At 37.3% G+C, this 11,103-nt stretch overlaps 1 protein-coding gene across 7 annotated transcripts in view; it reads right to left on the reverse strand.

Annotated features, from left to right (window-relative positions):
• The window catches only part of ZZZ3 (zinc finger ZZ-type containing 3), a 109,779-nt gene extending 98,888 nt beyond the window's left edge, over window positions 1-10,891 (reverse strand). For all 7 annotated transcript variants that reach the window (XR_006221605.1, XM_042997617.1, XM_042997619.1 and 4 more), the window contains exon 1: window positions 10,820-10,891. The gene's annotated coding sequence lies outside the window, so the exon portion shown is untranslated. The remainder of the gene's footprint in view (window positions 1-10,819) is intronic.
• Window positions 10,892-11,103: the final 212 nt, after the last annotated feature.

The following is an 11,103-nucleotide window of genomic DNA, read 5'->3' on the forward strand; positions in this document are numbered from 1 at the left end:
AAACAATCAGCAAAACTAAAAGGCAACTGACAGAATGGGAGAAGATATTTGCAAATGACATATCAGATAAAGGGGTAGTATCCAAAATCTAGAAAGAACTTCTCAAACTCAACACCCAAAACACAAACAGTCCAGTGAAGAAATGGGCAAAAGACATGATAGACACTTTTGCAAAGAAGACATCCAGATGGGCAACCGACACATGAAAAAATGCTCAACATCACTCATCATCAGGGAAATGCAACTCAAAACCACAATGAGACACCACCTCACACCAGTCAGAATGGCTAACATTAACAATTCAGACAACAACAGATGTTGGCAAGGATGCGGAGAAAGAGGATCTCTCTTGCATTGTTGGTGGGAATGCAAGTTGGTGTAGCTACTCTGGAAAAGTGTGGAGTTTCCTCAAAAAATCAAAGATAGAACTACCCTATGACCCAGCAATTGCACTACTAGGTATTTATCCAAGCGACACAGGTGTGCTGTTTCGAAGGGACACACGCACCCCAATGTTTATAGCAGCTCTATTGACAATAACCAAAGTGTGGAAAGAGCCCAAATGTCCAAGGGATGAATGGATAAAGATGTGTATGTGTGCATATATATATATATATATATATATGCACACACAATGGAGTATTACTCGGCAATCAAAAAGAATGAAATCTTGCCATTTGCAACTATGTGGATGTAACTAGAGGGTATTATGCTAAGGAAAATTAGTCAGATAAAGACAAGTATCACATGACTTCACTCGTGTGTAATTTAAGATACAAAACAGATGAACATAAGGGAAGGGTAGCAAAAATAATGTAAAAACAAGGAGGGGGACAAAACATAAGAGACTCTTAAATATGGAAAACAAACAGAGGATTACTGGAGGGGTTGTGGGAGCGGGGCTGGGCTAAATGGGTAAGGGGAATTAAGGAATCTACTCCTGAAATCATTGTTGCACTATATGCTAATTTAGATATAAATTTTAAAAATTTTAAAAATTAAAAATAAAATACACAGAAAAAAAAAGTTGCACTTATACTTGAAGCCTGCCTGAAAGGGGATATAAACTAGGTAAAAGGCTTTTAGCTTTCCGTTTTTTAATAGCCTATAACTTGATTTTATAATATGCACACCACAACATTACACTGTTCATAAATATACAATAAGTATCTTAAAATTAAAATGGCTTAAACAAATTGGGACGTTTTTCTTGGGGAGAGGGACCCTCACAATATTCTTTAAAATAACAGAGGATACCACAGGGTGTCTGTCATAAAAACTAGAATAGGAATCACTGCTTGAAAGGAATTCAAAGAATGAAAAGAAAGCTGCCAATTCATAGGATAAAAGTCCAAAAAGCCATTAGCTAGTCAGGAATGCTATACCAAAATGTTCAAAACAAAATTATTAAGTGGGGGGGGGGGGGGGGGGTGCTGCAGTACTACTACAGGCCAATCAGTGACAGAAATTAAAAGTATCCTCTTTGCCCAAGTTCCACTAAAACACTGAAAGGGTCTACTAACTTATCTGAAAGCAAGAAAGCAAGGATTTTCTTTGATGTCCCCTTCTAAGAGGTTTTTTTTTTTTTAATCTTTATTTATTTTTGAGAGAGCGAGCAAGAGAGCAAGAGAGCGAGAGAGCAAGAGGGGGAGGAACAGAGAAAGAGGGAGACACAGAATCCAAAGCTGTGTTGACAGCTCAGAGCCCAACAGGGGGCTCAAACTCTCAAGCTGCGAGATCATGACCTGAGCCGAAGTCCGATGCTCAACCGACTGAACCACCCAGGCACCCCTAAGAGTTCTTAAAATCATGAATGCGATGAGGAAAATGTCTAAGTCAAAGAGCTGAAATCTCCACGTATAAATTACACTAAGTTCTAGGATTTCTAAAGCATGGTAAAAATGTAATGATGCTGATAAAATTAAAGTTCTAAAAGAGACAAAAATATTCCATAGTACCAGACATCAAAAGAGTGGTTTCCCATGGGATGGGGTAGTGTTAATCACCAGAATACAACACAAGACAGTTTCTGAGATTCTGATAACGTGCTGCTTCTTAGTACTGAATACACAGGTAGGATTACATTTTGAAAATTCACTGAACCAGGGCGCCTGCGTGACTCAGTCAGTTGAGCATCCAACTTCGACTCAGGTCATGATCTTACACTCATGGATTCAAGCCCCACATCCGGCTCTGTGCTGACAGCTCAGAGCCTGGAGCCTTGCTTCAGATTCTGTGTCTCCCTCGCTCTCTCTCTGTCCCTCCTCCACTCGCACTCTCTCTCTCTCTCAAAATAAATAAACATAATAATAAAAAAATTAAAAAAAGTCACTGAGCTATATACACTTATGAGAACTTTGTATATATTATACTACAATCATATTTACATTTATTTAAAAGCAGGGAGCAAATAAAGGACATTTCTCTCTCAGAAAATGAAACATTTACTGCAAACACAAACATTAAAATTTCTTTTTAGTGAAGCCAGTTGAGATTAAGAATTACAGGAACACCTGGCTGCCCCAGTCAGAAAAGCATGTGACTCATAATCTCAGGGTTGTGAGTTCCAACCCCAGGTTGGGTGTAGAGATTATTTAAAAAAATAAACTTCAAGAATTACAAATTTGGGGTGAGTAAAGACAGAGAAGTATCACAAAGTTCCTTAAGGGCTATCAGTTAAATAAATCTCACAAATACACACATCTTTCTCAGAAGAAAAAAATCCTGGCACCTCCCTGTATAATACCATCAACCTAGAAAAAAGCAGTATTCCACCTTATTTATGAAACATAATAAATCTGCTTTCTAATGGGAAAGTGTATATGAACTGCAGGATAGGTTTTCCTTAAGCTTCTGACCAATTTAAAAAAATTTAAAAACTAGTAAGAAAAGTATAAATGAGTGCCAGATTACAATTAGCAACTACTATTTCCTGGATTAGTTCAGTGCCATTCTGTAAAATCAACTTATCCCTTATGAAGTAAGCAGAATTCCTTCTGATAGTAATAAAAGGTATAAATTATGTTTCAATCCCTTTAAATCGCATCCCAAGGTAGATCCAAGGTAGAAAGAAATTTCATCCCATCATTCACCTGCAATTCTCTTTATGGGATCCCCAAGCACAGGACACACATTTTTTCAAATATTTATTATGATTCCACACTTAGAAAGTTAATCTGCTATTTCTTCCTAGCATTAATGTAATCACACCAATCTGTAAACAACAGAACATGATAGTCATTACTTAATAAAATAGTAACTTTGGAGCCTCCACAGTTTTAAAGTGTAAATAGGTAAAAATATCTCCCTTCTTTAAAAAATTATTTTAAGATCTTGGATAATTATTTTGTAAAGAAAAAAACCATACCTTCATAAACAATAAGAACTTTCAATATTAAAAATGTTCTCCTTGGCATGAATTATGCCCTCACTAATGCTCACCTGGAATTTCTTAGAGTATTCATTACTAAATGTCAGTAAATGTGCCATACTGCTGTTCTTAACAACTGAAGAAAAAAGGTATTGTGATTCTGTAACTTAATTTCTAGAACTGCCAATTAGCTCTTTTTCATTAAATAGACTGGAGGCTAATAATGATGTCAAACTACACATTGCTATTTAATAAAGGAAAACACCTTAAGCACACATCCTAAATTGTTGACCTTAGCAGTTTAATTCTCTAATTCCACAAAAATTTACCAAAGTAGTTTTTCTCTGTATAGCCTCTAATACAGTACTCTTAAGTAGTTTCATATTTTGTCCATTCAAGAAAGGAGAAATTGCTTCATTTAATCCTACTAAATTCTGTGGTATGGGAAAAGAATTTCAAATTTTGGCTGACAAGAAAAAGAGTTATAAAACACTGTTTTTGTACAGAATAAGCTTTATTATCCTCAATTTGTAGAGTGCTCTTAAAAATCAATACAAAAACAAGTATCACAATAAAAAGACACCAGATCAAAAGAAAGATGTGTCATAAGAATCATCTAAAAATCAATAGTAATATTTTTTTAAGTTTGGGGTAAAAATAAATGAAATAAAAAACATTTAAAATATAAAAATGAAACACAAAACAATGAGAAAATAAAAATTATTTAATAGAGTTGAGACAATTACCAATTTGGAGAAAAACATTTATATTCTCACTTCACACCAATATCAGATGAGGTAAAAAGTTCAATTTATTTAATCTAACTTAGAAAAACTAAAAGAGACAGTATTAAATCAGTATTGTTTATTTATTACATTTCCAGAGAAGCAATTTCAGAAGTTCAAAAGTGAACAAACAAACTTAGGTCAAAAGATTTGGTTACTTACATTAATTTTGAAATTCTGTTTATCTTAATTCATAAATGAAATACATCTGTTAAGCATAATGTTTCACCTTAGTAATCTAAGAAAAAAGTGGTATAACTTATACTCTATTAAGTTTTTATAAATAATCCTTAATGTAGAAGTATAGAGTAACAGCCATTTCAACATGAACATAATTTGATCCTTTTGATAGTATGACGAATAGGTTTTATAAGCCTTTAAAAATATACTTAAAAATCACTTCTGGTGTTGGCAATATACTAGAAGATAATACTATACACAAGAAAATATCTTATGTATAAATGTTATTCACACTGTTATTTATATATGCAAAAATTTAGGATAGGGGAATGATACATCAACACATGGGACATCATACAACTATTTATAATTATGGTTATGAAGATTCATTGTGAGAATGGAAAAATGTTACCCAACATTAGGTTAGAAAGCAAAACATGGAATTAAATGTTTTATCCACAAGTATATAAAAGATGCGTTTTTAAAATAATGTAAGAAATATATCAAAATTTTAATATGGTGATATTAATTCCTCACATTTAAAATCCTCAAGCCAGTCATTAAAGTCATTAAAACACACCACATAACACACTTTATACCTAAATCAAATACTATCTACCATTACTCTACCAATAAACAGAACACACAGTTTAAATTAACATATTAAAAGAAACTGTAAAGGGAAGCAAAGCAACAAAGAAAATCCACTACAAAATGAAACAGTTCTCTCCTCAGGAAACTCATCAGTGCTAAGGATGGAGACTCAACTTCACGGTTCAAAACTAAAGGGGCACCTGGGTGGCTCAGTTGGTTAAGCATCCAACTCTTGATTTTGGCTCAGGTCATGATCTCACATCATCTCACAGTTTGTGAGACTGAGCCCTGCATCAGGCTCTGCACCAACAGCACGGAGCCTGCTTGTGATTCTCTCTCCTTCTCTCTTTGCCCCTACCCCTCTGTCTCTCTCTCTCTCAAAATAATTAAACAAACATTAAAAAACAAAAAACAAAAAAAAAAAAAAAAAAACTATAGGGGCACCTGGGTGGCTCAGTCGGTTGAGCTTCTGACTTCAGCTCAAGTTGTGATCGCACAGTCCATGGGTTCAAGCCCCGCGTCAGGCTCTGTGCTGACAGCTCAGAGCCTGGCACCTGCTTCGGATTCTGTGTCTCCCTCTCTCTCTGCCCTCCCGTTCATGCTGTCTCTGTCTCAAAAATAAATAAACATTAAAAAAAATTTTTTTAATGAAAATAAAAAATAAAACTATAGGGACGCCTGGATGGCTCAGTTAGGCATCCAACTTCAGCTCAGGTCATGATCTCACAGTTTGTGAGTTCGAGCCCTGCATCAGGCTCTGGCTGACAGCCTGGAGCCTACTTCTGATTCTGTGTGTGTGTCTCTCTCTGCCCCTCCCCTGCTCATACTCTGTCTCTCTCTCTCTCTCTCTCTCTCAAAAATAAATAAACATTAAAAAAAATTTTTTTTTACTACAGAACTTAATTATACAAACTGGTCATTTACTATTTCTAATTATTTGCTTTGAATATTCCTTCATTAATAAAGATGCTAGTCTTTAGACAACTGGTAATCACTGATATCAAATATTAAATGTAATAGAGCCTTATTTGGGAGGTAATCCCTTGAAATAATAAATAATGAAATTAATAAATAGAGAAATGCAATAAAATAAAACACAGGAAATGTCATACACAACAGCATCATTTTTATTTGGTATCATCAGTTGAGTTCTATAGGTCAATTCTCCAGAAAACTGAAATGCATTAATTAACAAAGCTTTGAAAATGCTTACCCTTATAATAATCTTCTAAAAAGACACCAGTTTCTTACTTCCTTAAACACAGTACATAGAATAAAAGTTTATTTATGACTAAGGTCATCCTGTGACACACCATGTACTACACTGCTTGGCAATACTGTGATTCCCTCTGAAGTTAATGATTATAGGACTGCATGTCCCTATGTAATGGCCTTAAAACACTATTCTTCTATTCTTCTAAAATAGTTCCATCTATTTTTTAATAGTTTTTCTCCCCTTTCCCTTGAAACATAATTACATTTCAGCAATCATTGTGCCTAACTCCAATGGCCAATCCTGTGGATTATGATCTGTGGGCTAAAAAATCAGATAACCAATCCTGTTGGGACTGCAAAACTTATTTACTCCACTTAGGAATTTCTGAATAAAGACCACAGGCTTATGGTATTTGCTTACAGTTATTTTGATGGCTCAGGAAATCCATGCTGTTTCAAATGGCTGAGATCACTATCACTCAAAAAACGTTTGTTGAATTACTGAATATAACATAAATATAACAGAGTTTCTAATAATAATGAATGAATAGTTTGAGAGTCTCCTCAAGAAAAGTTACTGAACTCACTGGTCTCTGACAATACAAAAAAGATCTACCTAAATGAGAAAGAACAGCTAAAAAGAAAAAAACAGAAAGAGGTGAGAAGGATAAGTTCAAATAAAATAGCAAAGTCTATACTTCCATGGTATTGGAAGTTAACACTTAAGGCTCTGGGAAATACTCACTGTTCAATGTTTTTAAAGTATAATTACAGTAGTTATCAAAGTATTAACTACAGAAATTTGCACCACAATGTATACCACATCTATATTAAATACTACTTTAAAAACCAAAAAGTCTTCCAGCAAATACTCCTTGTAGTTAAATCCAAACTGAATTTTCCTATGAAACTAGATAGATTTTTTTAAAAAGCACCTGCAACATATTTTCACTGACATTTCTGGCCAAGTAATTTCTGGTAATCTCTCTTGGATACTGGTTCATGAAGAGTTAAGAAATAAAATTTATATTCTTGGTATATTAATATGTAATATAGGTATCACACTGTATAGTTTACAAAGTTATAGGTCTATGGAAATTAGCATTGCGTCAGGCCCTAAGAAAAAAATCCAAGTGAGGCCCAATCAGTATTGAATTATCAATGTTATTAATTTCCTCTCATCACTGCAGCTCATCAGTTCTCAGATCACTTCAGTGACAGTTAATAAATGAGAAAAGGAAAATAAAATTTCTTGGTTAAGTTTTACTCAAGCAAACTCGAACCATATAAAATACATTCCTCTTCCTCCTTAGATTTTCTCAGTATATTTCTACCCAGTATTTCAGATAAATACTAATCTCTAAAAGACTGGTATTCCCAAGATCCACTACCAGAAAGTTTATTAATTACAAAAGTGTAAGAAATATATACAGTATCGCAAGGATCAGATACACATGGTAACTACCAAAGGCCCAAATACCAAGCACAACTTTGTAGATCCCTGTGCAAAGGCCATTATAGAATTGTGAACTTTGAGACCATTGCCATTTTGACAATTTCCTTCTAAAAATAATAAAATTTACTTCTAAAAATAATACAATTTACTTCTAAAAATAATAAAATATACTCAACAAATGTTACTTAACAAGAGGGCTTTACCTAACTAAAGAATTCACAAAGTTGCAATTAAGTATCAAACTCAATTGCTGATTTTTTATGACAAATGATATCAAGCAATTTTTGAGATGGACTGAAACAGTCTAAAAATTTTAAGAGAAAAAAATTACTAAAGTTACTGATTCCAAATTCTAGTCAACTCAAATTGCCCTCCAACCATCGTGAATCTGCCTAGTCTTGGACCACAGCCCTGTCAAACTTCTACCATCCTCTTTTTTCTGTGCAACTTCTCCAATTCCATTTCAGTATCAAACTACACATTCCCACGTCTCCTTTTCCTCTTTCCCTCATCACACCCTTCACACTCACTTTCATTCCCCAATTTTCCTAATTGGAACAATTACAAAAGAAAATCACACTGCCCAAGAAGAATAGATACTTTTGTGTAACTAATAAATAATACTGCTAGTAGGTTTGCGGGAAAAGTACAAAAAAACAATCACAAAATGCTGCAACTTCTGAGTATATGTACATTTGTCTGTATTCACTAATAATATACCTACCACTCTACTGTTGAGCTCAGTAAATTGCATGGTCAGAACTATTTAACTGAGCTGGTAACTTTTTAAAATTCCTATACACAAACTTGGGTTATAATTTAGAATATGTAAGTATCACAAAATATAAGCATAAATGTAAGGGTGAATGTATAACACAAGTACTAAATATAAAAATATAAAGCTCAACTGATAACATACTTATTTCTTTAAATTCTATTTTATTTTAGTGCAAAGCTACCAGCATACTAAATCTCCAGGACAAAAATAATGCTATCACTCAAGATACTGTCATAAAACCGAACCACCAAAAAATCTGTACAATTTTTTTTGTCTGGGCGCCTGTGTGGCTCAGTGCATTAAGAGTCTGACTCTTGATTTCGGCTCAGGTCATGATCTCATGGTTTGGGAGACTGAGCCCAGTGTTGGTCTTGGTGCTCCCAGGGTGCAGCCTGCTTGGGATTTTTTCTCTCTTTCTCTCTCTCTATCCCTCCCTCTCTCTCAAAATAAAGAAATAAACAAATCTATTTTAAAGCAAATATGCATATATTTGTCAAGACAATAGGTATGCATCGCTAAATGAAAATTTCGCGGGGTAGAAAATTTTTTACTGGTTGCTAATGTTGTGATAGTGTATCTCAAAACACCACTCCACTTCCTCCTCTTCCTTAAAAAAAAAAAAAATACATGGAATAATACACAGCTACTGCTAAGAGTAGTTACAGAGATTTAAGACTAAGTAAGGCAACTTAGCAAGAGTGTAACAGGGAGCGTTTTACTGTATATATTTCTCTGTATCAAGTGTAAAGGCAAATGACACTTTTGTAGTTTTTTAAAAAAACAAACTTTGAGTGGATTACTAGTTATCTCATTAGTTATGTAATTAACTCCCCACTACAAATACCAAATAAATCCAAAGACTCATGAATACGAAATTACGAAATATGAAATTACTTGGCTCAAGAATACGAAAAGTAGGTATACTGTAAATTTATTTCTGATATAGACATTGAAAGTTGGAGAAAAATTAATTTTATGTCAAACTCATTTAAAGAAAAACCGAATTCAAACTTTGATACCAAAGTTTATGAAGAGAAGTTTGGTTTTAATTAAAATTTTGACTTAAAACATTCCACTATTACTTGTAACCATGTGACCTAAAACAACCATCCCTGAACATCAAAGATGGCAACCTCATAATACAGTAGTAATCAAAATCATATCGATAATTATGAGTTAATAGGCACGCACAAAATTAAAAGAACGATTTTATTCTGACATCAGTTATTGTCAGAGATATAAGGGCTCCTTCCAAACACTGCCAAAAGTTATCGTACATACAAAGTAAGTTAGAGTCGTGAGGAAGTTATCAATGACCAAGTAAGTGGGAGTAAATGATGCTCAGAGAGGAAAAAATAAAAGGCGCAGTAGTTTTAAGCGTTTGAAAATGACCAGTGGACTAAGGTACTGCGGCAGAAACAAGCGACAGAATGGTTAACAGGTCTGGAATTCTTTAGAAAATGGCAACAAGGGGGAAAACTGACATGAACGTTTGAAAGTTAACAGCAACGCTATCCTATGGAATCGTCACGACTGCGCGAGCATGGCTCTGGACTTCGAGGGAGTAAGCCGGAGGGGTGGAACTATCACTGCGCTGGGGAAAAGGAGCCGGGGCTGAGGGGTGCAGAAGCTTCTGCAGGTGGCGGAGCGCCCGAGGGGGTGGGGAGGAGGACCGTGTCGCCTCAATGAGGTCAATGTATTCCCTTCAAGACTAAAGGAAGCTGACCTAGCACGTCTCCCGGCACCAAGAGGCACTCGCCCCCGGCCCCTCCCTAACAACTTGCCTGGTAGAAAGAGTTGCGGGTCCCAGGCCCCCGGAACCCAAGCATTCGCCATCCAGGACAACTGCTCTGCCAACAAGGTCCCGCGAGAATCGAGAGATCTCGCGATACAAACCCACTAGCATCTCGCGAGTTTCCCCTGGAACCAACATGGCGGTACAGTGAAATCGGTATTTCGGAACTTGGAAAGTGCTTCATTAAGGGACTTGAGAACGTGGATAACAAGGAAATAGCAGAAAGTCTTTTACGCCTTTTATTTCTCATCCTGTCCCCCCTAGTAGAGAGGAGAAGCGATAGAAAACCCTAAAACATCCAACGACCACGGTTAATACCACACAGACACAACAACCCTCTGCCTCAACCAGCCTCACAGCCTGTCACGTGGAAGGAGAGTCTCGGCGTGCCGTCACGTGGGCAGCTACTGAGCGAGCGCGCGCTGGTCGTCCTCCCAAGAGCCCTCCCCGCCCCCCTTTCGCCCGCGCACACGTGCGCGCGCACCCCCGCCCCACGTGGGGGTTTCGCCGTCGCCTCCAACCCACCCCCTCCCAGCACTGGGCTCTAAATCCGGGTCGCAAAGCCGATGGTGCCCCGGGTTCCCTCCTCCTCCATTCTCCCTACCCCACGTCTGGCCCCCACCACGTGCCCCGAGCGACTGCTCACCTTCCGAGCGGGGCAGGGCGCCGTGAGCTACTTGGGGAAGCGCCGCCGCCGTGGCCGCTCTCTGCCCCCGCCACGGCACTTGCTCGGGTGGCCGCCGCAGGAAGCTCCACAGCGGCGCCGCGGCGCTTCCAGGTGGGTCCCCGCCTCCCGCTCCTGCCACTTCCCGCAGCACCAGCGGCTCCTTCCGGTCCCCTCCTCTCTCGCTGGGACGGGCGGGCGTCGGCGGCTGCAGGCGAGCTCACTACACCGCCTGCTGGTAACCGCGGCCCGTGCAGCGCAGGCGG

This window comes from Panthera tigris, chromosome C1, assembly GCF_018350195.1.
Source record: "Panthera tigris isolate Pti1 chromosome C1, P.tigris_Pti1_mat1.1, whole genome shotgun sequence".
NCBI classification, from domain to species: domain Eukaryota; kingdom Metazoa; phylum Chordata; class Mammalia; order Carnivora; family Felidae; genus Panthera; species Panthera tigris.